General features: G+C 53.5%; 2 non-coding genes across 2 annotated transcripts; both read left to right on the forward strand.

The window, feature by feature from the left end:
* Positions 1 to 370: 370 nt before the first annotated feature.
* Positions 371 to 452, forward strand: TRNAS-AGA. Its single transcript has one exon. It is a non-coding gene; the product is annotated as a tRNA-Ser (tRNA).
* A 7,536-nt stretch (positions 453 to 7,988) lies between these two features.
* TRNAN-GUU lies at positions 7,989 to 8,062 on the forward strand. The gene has a single exon. It is a non-coding gene; the product is annotated as a tRNA-Asn (tRNA).
* Positions 8,063 to 8,487: the final 425 nt, after the last annotated feature.

Consider the following 8,487-nt stretch of genomic DNA (forward strand, 5'->3'; position numbering starts at 1 on the left):
CCATGAAACATCAGGGATAGAATGCAAGGCTGAATTCACGCACCAGCCCTCTGAAAAATTTCAGTGCCCCAGAGAAATCCTGCCCCCTGCTATTGGAACGATGTGCTGGAGATTTGACTAGGAAAGGGACTGTCTGAATTGTCAGAGTGGGGAATGAACAACAATCTACAGCAACGTCGTTCACACAAACACACTCTCATGCTGCTCCAGCCGGAAGGGAAATGGGCAGGAATTCTCGCTGTTCACCCAAGGACACACTTACACTGATGCGCAGCCATGAGTGTGCTGGGGAAGCTGGTCTGAGCAAACAATTTGAAGTGACAATTCAGTGAGAACAAAATCATCATTCAGTGAAATGGATGCATGTCAAGTAGTTGCGACCGAGTGGTTAAGGCGATGGACTAGAAATCCATTGGGGTCTCCCTGCGCAGGTTCGAATCCTGCCAACTACGCAAGCGCTCCGCTGCTGTTGTTATTATTGCAGTCTTAGTGCCTGAGCATCCACCGTGCCAACTGGAGATAAATCTAGTTTCACTCTGTCTACACTTAAAACGCTGCTGTGGCACTGCTATAGCACTTTGGAGTAGACAGTGACTGGAGGGATTTTCCTGTAATAGCTGCATGGACAGAACAATTCTTCCTTTTCTTTAGCACTATCTAACCCGGGATTAGGTCACCTTAACTATATGGGTTTGTTGGGGGGTCACACCCTGGGAGACATCGCTTTGCCAGTTCAGTGCCCAGCGTACACCAGCCCTTAGATCCCTCTGGGTATTTCAATGCAGGTACTGACCTGTGAGAGGAAAACATCAGCTCACAAACACAGAGACTGAATTTCCCACATTTAATCTCGCTGCACTTTCCAGAAAGTCACAAAATTCAATTCATTCTTGCTAGGACAGAGAAAAAATAAGTGATACTAAGTTTTTGGCTTGATTAAATAAAATTAAGTGTTTAATTAATATAGTAAAAATCTGTACTGATTCCTCTAACTAACACCATAGTGAGGACTTCAATAACACAGACATAGGTTGGGGTTTGTTACAGGAGTGGATGGGTGAGATTCTGTGGCCTGCATTGTGCAGGAGGTCAGACTAGATGATCATAATGATCCCTTCTGACCTTAAGTCTATTAATCTATTAATCTTTTCCCAAATTTGGAAAATTGTGCAGGTCAGAATGTGAATAGTGACCCCGTCTCCTTCCTGCACCTGCCCTACATTGCTCCACAGCAGCTTCTCCCCCTGCAGAGTCACCCCAGCACTGCAGTGCAGCTGCCCACGGTTCAGCAGGGGCCCCTGGCAAGGACCGTGGGTGCAGCTAATAGCCCGGTGTGCCTGGCCGTGAGGCAGCTGTAAAAAAGCAACACTCCCCTGAGAAGTACAGAGACTGAATTCCCCAACTTTAACATCATGACCCCCTGTAGAAAGCCACACGTGTCAGTTGTAGTTTCACAGGGAGATGCAAAAATCAAGTGACACCAATTTTTAAATTGAGGAAATAAAGTTGAGGAGATAGTTATTAACCTCACAAAAATACACTAAAGATCCCTCAACATAACACCTGAAGGCGAAATATGAACAGAGACAAACCTTGTCAGCAAAGGCTCATTTCCCAAACGACCCTCAAAATGTTACTAATTCCCACCCTCCTCCACAGGAGCTCTGTGCAGTGTCACTGTTCTGCAGGCAGCTTCCCATTAAATGCTGTTGTGGGACATTCCCAGACCTGGAAATGTACCAACGGCAGAATTTGAAGAGCAAACCTGGCTCCCCGCACCAGGCGGGATTTGAGTGTTTTGTCCCTGTCACTTTGTCTTTGTCAATAGTACAGACGTCATGGGCAGGACTCCAGGCTCTGCTTGAGGGATCCTGGCACAGGGGCTGGGGGCAGGAGAAAGGATTGTAGATTCTCACCTGCGCTCTGGAGAGAAGGTAATAAGTGAATGGGCATTTTTGAGTCCTCCCCTCCTCAGTGTCCCTGGGCTGGAATTCTACATTCCACAGGGCCAAATGAGGGGGTGGTGTCACTTGGTTAATGAAAACCAGTGCTCTAGATGAGGCTTGAACTCACAACCTCAACATAGCTCCTCTCAGCACTGCCCTATAAGTACTGTGCGCTAACCAATTGTGCCACTGGAGCACCTATTGATTAACATTTTCCGAGACCCCCTAGGTTGATAAAGCCAAGGAGTGACCCCAAAACATTCTCAGTGGGGTTGAGAGCAGGTAGCGACAAGTGTTGTACTTGGTGGGGTGGATCCTTTTTAAGGGTTCCAGGCCCAACCCTTTTGTTCTTCCCTGTGTAATAACAGAGCTGGTTAAGACTCAATGGAGAGTCTTGATGCAGACCAACAGAGCTGAAATCACTGATAACCAGCTCTAAGCATTAGTCCTGCTTTGGGACAGTGTCTCTCATGCAAGTATCTGCCCAGTCTGCGCTAGCAGTGAGGCTCCCTCACTAACAGCTGAAATCAGGGAGAGCTGTGTGAAGTGCAGGGCCCCAGGGGTGCCTGAACAGGGGGGAACAACACCCCAGGGCTTTAAAAAATTGGAGGGCTCTGCCTTGCCACTTTGTAATGACTGTAAGGGCGAGTGAGGGTGGGGAGGGGGCAGAGAGCAGTGAGCGGGAAGTGGGGTCTTGGGGGAAGAGGCAGCATAGGAGAGGGGCCTTGGGGAGAAGGGGTGGGGCAGGGGCGTGGTCTCAAGTGGAAGGGGTGGGGCTACTCTTTGGGCTCTGGTGGCTGCTACTTTTAGGGAACCTGTTCAGCTCCTGGTGGGACCACAAGATGTCTCAGAGCAGAGAGGGTGGCCAGCAGAGCAGTGACAGGGTGGAACGGCAAGTGACCGGCAATGTGGCCAGACAGCGGAGGGAGAAAGGGGCTTTCCCCCCAGGAGGTGAGAGGTGAACTCTGGGTTTTCATTGACCCAGGACAGCAGCTGTGGGTGAGGTGCAGTGAAGGGAGGGGCACATCCACAGAGCTTCTGGTGTCTGGATTTAGGAGCCTGAGGCAAAAGGCCACTGCCCAGCGCACTGTGGGGGGTGTTTTGCTCATAGTGTTGTGTTATGATTGTGGTGTTTTCCCAAGTTAATACAAGGTGATTTTCCTCCTTTTTCTTAAAGTTTCTTTTCTACACTCAGTGGTTGAGTGGGGAAAGTATCGCCTCTTAGAGGCACCCAGTGGCCAGGGTTAGTTTCCCCAGGTTACTGGGTGGGGGCTTAAGCAGATTGTGTGTTGTATTGTTGAAGAGGAGCCCCAAGCACCCAAACAGGGAATTGTCACTTCAACCTTCAGAGTAAGAGCCAGAGGTGCTGCCAGCTGAGCTAGCCAGGCCGCCTAAACGTATTAACCCCTTTCACGGCAAGAGCAAACACCGGGTACTTCTGTGCTTCTCAGCAGCTGGGAAAGAGCCTCTTGGGGGAAATATCTCCTGCCCCACCGCCAAAAGGAGCCCTTGAGTGGGAACGGTCAGAGGCCCCACCTGCTTTCCAACCACCTTGTGATGCTGGCCGGCCGCAGAACGAATGCTGGTCTGTGGGTGGCCTTCAATGGGGGTTTGTCATGCCAGGGAGCAGGGAGCAGGCTGGCCGGGTGTCTCTGTGGCTGTCTGCTGGCCACACATAGGCATGGTTCTCCCCTCCTCTTGCCCTGCCCTTGGTTGCTCTGTGGCTTTTAAGCTTCCCTTGGAGCTGTCAGCACCAGCCGCCTCTGCTCCAGGTGCCCAGAGGAGGAGAGGTGTGTTGGGCTCCAGCCTGGGACTCTTCCTCCCTCCTGCCTAGCCCTGACTATGAAGCCTGGCCCTGGCCCTCCTTCCTTTAAATGCCATGTGGGCAAGAGGAAGAGTGTGGCAGCTGCAGGGACCAAAGTTTTGGGATCAGGTGAAGCAGCGAGAAACAACCATATGATCAATCCACAGGAATCTCTAGCCAGACTGTTAAGTTCTAGGACCCCAACCTATAGCCACCAGCCCATTGAACCAGCCAGACCAGAGACCTATCTCCAGTGGGCATCAGTCACCCAGCGTGAGAGAAAAAAACTCACTCTAGTTCACCCTGAGAGAAGGTAGCCAAACACGTTGAGCTCCAGGGCTTTGCAGCAAAATCACATATCTCTAGGAGGTCCCACTGAGATTTGAACTCAGATTCAAGGATTCAGAGCTCTGAGTGTTGCCCATTAGACCATGGGACCTGCTGCTGTTTCATTCTGTAGATCCCTGTGACTCTCAGCTGGCTGGTTTGCACTCTGCACTTATTGCTTCCCACCATCGGCTTCCTCTCGTGGGACTCTCTCTCCTCCTCCAGCGACTGTGGTCCTGCTCTACCAGATCCGTGGGTCCTGCCCTGAGACCCCACATCCCCCTGCTTTGTCTCCATTCCCTGCAGGCCACAAAAATGTCAGGGGAGGCCACCCTTCCCTTCACTCGGTGCTCCCGCTCATATCGGCCAGCTGCAGCCTCATCTCCTGGAACTCGGCCAGCTGTCGCTTGATCCGGTCGTACAGTCACATGCTGACTGGCTCCCCTGCCTGGATGCTCTTGTGGAAATCCCACAGGTGACGCTGCAGGACTTGGCACCATTGGTTTCTTAAATGTTGTGGTGTTTGCCCGACTCCCACAACAAAGCCGCCAACTCCTCCCTCACCGACTCCCACCAATCCCCCTGGTTGCCATAGAACCCTCTGATGCTTTTCCGTTCTGCCAACACCACCAGGCCTCCCCCTCTGCTCCTTTATCTTGCAAGCTCTGGATGTTCAGCTTCCAATATCCTCTGCCCTGGGTCAGGGAATTGAAATCCTGCTCAACACCAAACAGTCTAGAGGAAGGGAGCCAGTTCCTTCATAGAACTTTCCTTTCACGCCTTAACTGGGGACCATACACATTAATATAGCCATAACCAGTGCTACAGAGCACAAAGCCCACTAGTAATGCCCTCCCTGATTTGAGCTCCAGCACCTTCTGTACTCGCACCATGAATGTGAAGAACAAGACTCCAACCCCATCATTCTTCACTGGCCTGGAGGACCAGAGAGATGGGCCCTTCCACCAATCACCCTCTGCTCATCTAGCTACCCTAGACTTGTTAATGTGCATTTCCTGAACACCCACCATGTCCAAGCCCAGCTGCTCCAAGGCAATGAACATCAAGTGCCTCCTCCTGGGCCCCCAAATCCCTGCCACCTTCCAAATGGCCATTTTCACAGATGCCCCTTCCAGGGCACTGCCCTTGCTCAGCTGCACAGAGGACTTTTCATGCTCCCAGAAGACAAACCACCACTGTACAAAAAGGGATGAAAGAACCTGCCAAAGTCTGGGATCGAACAAACAGCCTTTAGATCTTCAGTCCAATATGCTCCTAACTGAGCTACTTTGGCAGCTGTAAAGCAGTATTTTGGCCTGTTGCTTCTCTTTCTGGGAGTTTTTTGCAGCTGTTGCACACAAAAAGGACGTCATTGTGAGTGGCCCATGACGACAAGACTCGCTTTTGCCTGCCTTGCTCAGCTTGACTTGACTTGCTGCCTCACCCGGTTCCTGCCCTAGTGCCCGGGTTGACCTGGTGGTGGAAGGGGACTGGGGGCCAGTGGTGCGGGGAGGAAGTTGAGCTGGACCCAGAGCTAGACTAGACCCTGGCAGCAAGAGTCTGGCCACCACTTGCTGCCCCACCCTGTTGTCCTGGCTTCCCCCACTGCGTGTCATTTCGGGAGGGAAGTGGGGCTTCTGCCTCCATTCCCCGGTTTTCACACCGCAGAGGAGTGCGAACAGGAAAACGAACGGCTGCTCCACACCCCCACCGGAGGAACCCGGCGCCCTTAGCTGTGGGGAGTAAGAAGTGGCTGTTGGCTGACAGGGCCTGTCCCCGAGGAGCTGGAACAGCAGCTGCCGCCTCCCCCTCAGCTCCAGGCTGTGGGAAATGCTCATTGCCTGGCTGCATGGGCGGCTCCTGCTCCCTGCTCTGGAAAGCATCTGTATTGCTCTGTCAACCCCCCGTCTTCACTGAGCCTGTCTGGTAAGGTCCCAAGTGCCCCCTCCGGCCTGGCAGTTGAGAGTCTGTGCAGACATCGGCCCCCCTGCCAGCCCCACAGGCAGCAGCAGCACCAGCCCCCCAGCACCACAGGGGCACTCAATGCACTTCCTGTGGGGAAATGGCTCCCATGGAGTCGCTGACTTGGCTCCTTTCGCACTCTAGAGAGAGAAGCAGAACCAGGGCTATGGCTGATCTATAGGGCACCAGGTGAGTAGCAGACGGTTCAGGTGCTTAGAGTTTGCCGGACCCCTCAGGGACACAGTGTGAGGTGGTGTCCCAGGGATCTCTATGAAAGGAGCAGAACAGGATTTACTTGGGGTGGGAAGAGAATTGAGAGTGTCTCAGGGGGTTGTACAGAGGTATCGCCTGGGTGAGGGACTGGCTAAAACACAGGCCTCGTTGTGAGCAAGATTCCAACCTGCACAGGGGAACCCTATTGGATTTCGACTCCAACGCCTTAATCACTCAGCCATCAGCACAGTAATGCCCTAATGCCAGAGAATCACAATGCCCAGGTGTGAAGTCATCTGAACTACAGAATTCCCACAGCAAACCTGGCTCCCAAAGCACAGGGGGGATTTGGGGTTCATTCTCTTTGCTTAGCCATGTGCAGTCGCACAGCAGGATGTGGCTGGTGGGACAGGGATACTGAATGCTCAAGGGTCAGACCTAGGAAGGTTGAAGCTTCATAAGCTTCTTGCCCTGCAGACAGCCTGCTCAGAGAAAGGAAACTCCCACAGAATCCGGACTGGCTGTGTATAGCGCACTTCCACCGCATTGCCCAGTGCCCCAGCGACAAGCCAGAGCTGTGGTCTGGGAGTGAGAGGCACAGGCAGAGTGCTGACTGGTAGCTCAGGGCTGGGATAGCAGGGGCTGCGGGCAGGGAGTCAGGGGCACCGGCAGAGCATTTAATTGAACCAATTTAAATCTCAGGTTTGATCATTCCTGGGACTGGACCTGGCTAGGACTCTCAGGCATCACTGAAGTGTTCTTAAAATCAGGTTCCAGCTTTGTCCGGCCCCCTCCTTTTCTGAGCTGGGCTGCAGCCCCTGACGCAGCCGCCCGCCCACCTGCCGCGGACAGCGGGCCCAGCAGAGGCCCCAGCAGGGACCAGGCGGCACTTTGGCAAGGGCCCCTGGTGGGGCTGGCAGCCGGGCTCTCAGCGCCGAAGAGCCCGGGCTGGCCAGGGGAGTGCACCAGGCAGGGGGAGGGGCCAGACTGGAGGACTGGAGCCGCGTGAGCAAGTGTGCGAGCAGAGCATTGTGGGAGAGGAACAAGGAGTAATCCAGTGTATTTTCCTGTTTAGTTTGCATCAAGGACAGAGTAACTGTACCTGGCATTTGAGGCCTGAGAGCTTAACCCTCGCCTGAAAAGTACTTACCATTAAGGGGTAGGGGTTCCTAACGACAGCGCATGGAGGGAGGTAGAAATGGATGTTTGTTGGTCTCTTGCAGGTGCTGCTGATGTCCTTTCTGCTGTCCCTGGTGTGGAAAGACAGAGGCAGAGGTGGTTTTGAATCTCTTCAAATTGTTGTTAGTACTGCAATTGCTCACCCTAAGCTTATGCCGTTAGATCTCTTTCACGGTGTATTTTGGCCCTGAAAGGTAAAAGGTGTGTTGTTAGGGAGTGAGGTAGCAAATGTTAGTTGCAGAGGTGGTGCATGTGCCACAGAAGTCGTGTGCTGCCCCCCCGCCCCCGTCCAAGAGTCCAGGATTTGCATAAACCCACCCACTGACCTGTGACTAACAATCTCGCTCTGCTAACTCTTCCAACAAAACAGGCCAAAGAAAGTGTATGTGAGCGCTGTACCACAGCCCCGGTGCTCTTTTCGGTTCCTTCCCACAGAACTTTCCTTCCATTGCAGTCCAGTTCCTTGCTGTTGCTTGGCTAACCACTGCATGCGTGTGCTATACCGTACCCTGAGCTGATTCCAGGCTTTTGTGCTCAATACAGCCTTGCCCCTCCATGTCTCTGTGGCGCAATGGGTCAGCGCGTTCGGCTGTTAACCGAAAGGATGGTGGTTCGAGCCCACCCAGGGATGACGCTAAGCCCGTGCTACTTCCTTGCTTCCCCGAGGCCTGTGGGGGGAGCCTCAAAGGTCCCATTTTGCTGCCTCTTGGCCTCAGTGCTTTCAGCTGGTGGTCCAAAGAGCAGGCTGGATGCCATTCAGAAACCCATCTGCCAGCAGCCGTGCCGGAGGCTCAGGCTTAATCCTCAAAGCCGAGCACAAAAACTTTCAGCCGGGAACATTTCGCTCCCTTCCCGCCTCCGCCCAAGCGGCAAGGGAGAAGCGGAGGAGACAGGCCGGCTCAAAGACACCTCCCTCCCACTTCCCTGTACACTGTGCAAAGCTCTTGGCCTGTCTCATGCCTCGTCAGGAAAGCACGGCCATGCGGCCCAAGCCTGAGTCACGTCCGCGGCCTGGCCCGCCCCGCCCCGGCTGACAGCGCGCAGAGCCACGCGAGT

Source organism: Mauremys mutica, unplaced genomic scaffold (assembly GCF_020497125.1).
Source record: "Mauremys mutica isolate MM-2020 ecotype Southern unplaced genomic scaffold, ASM2049712v1 Super-Scaffold_100127, whole genome shotgun sequence".
In the NCBI taxonomy this organism is placed as follows: Eukaryota; Metazoa; Chordata; order Testudines; family Geoemydidae; genus Mauremys; species Mauremys mutica.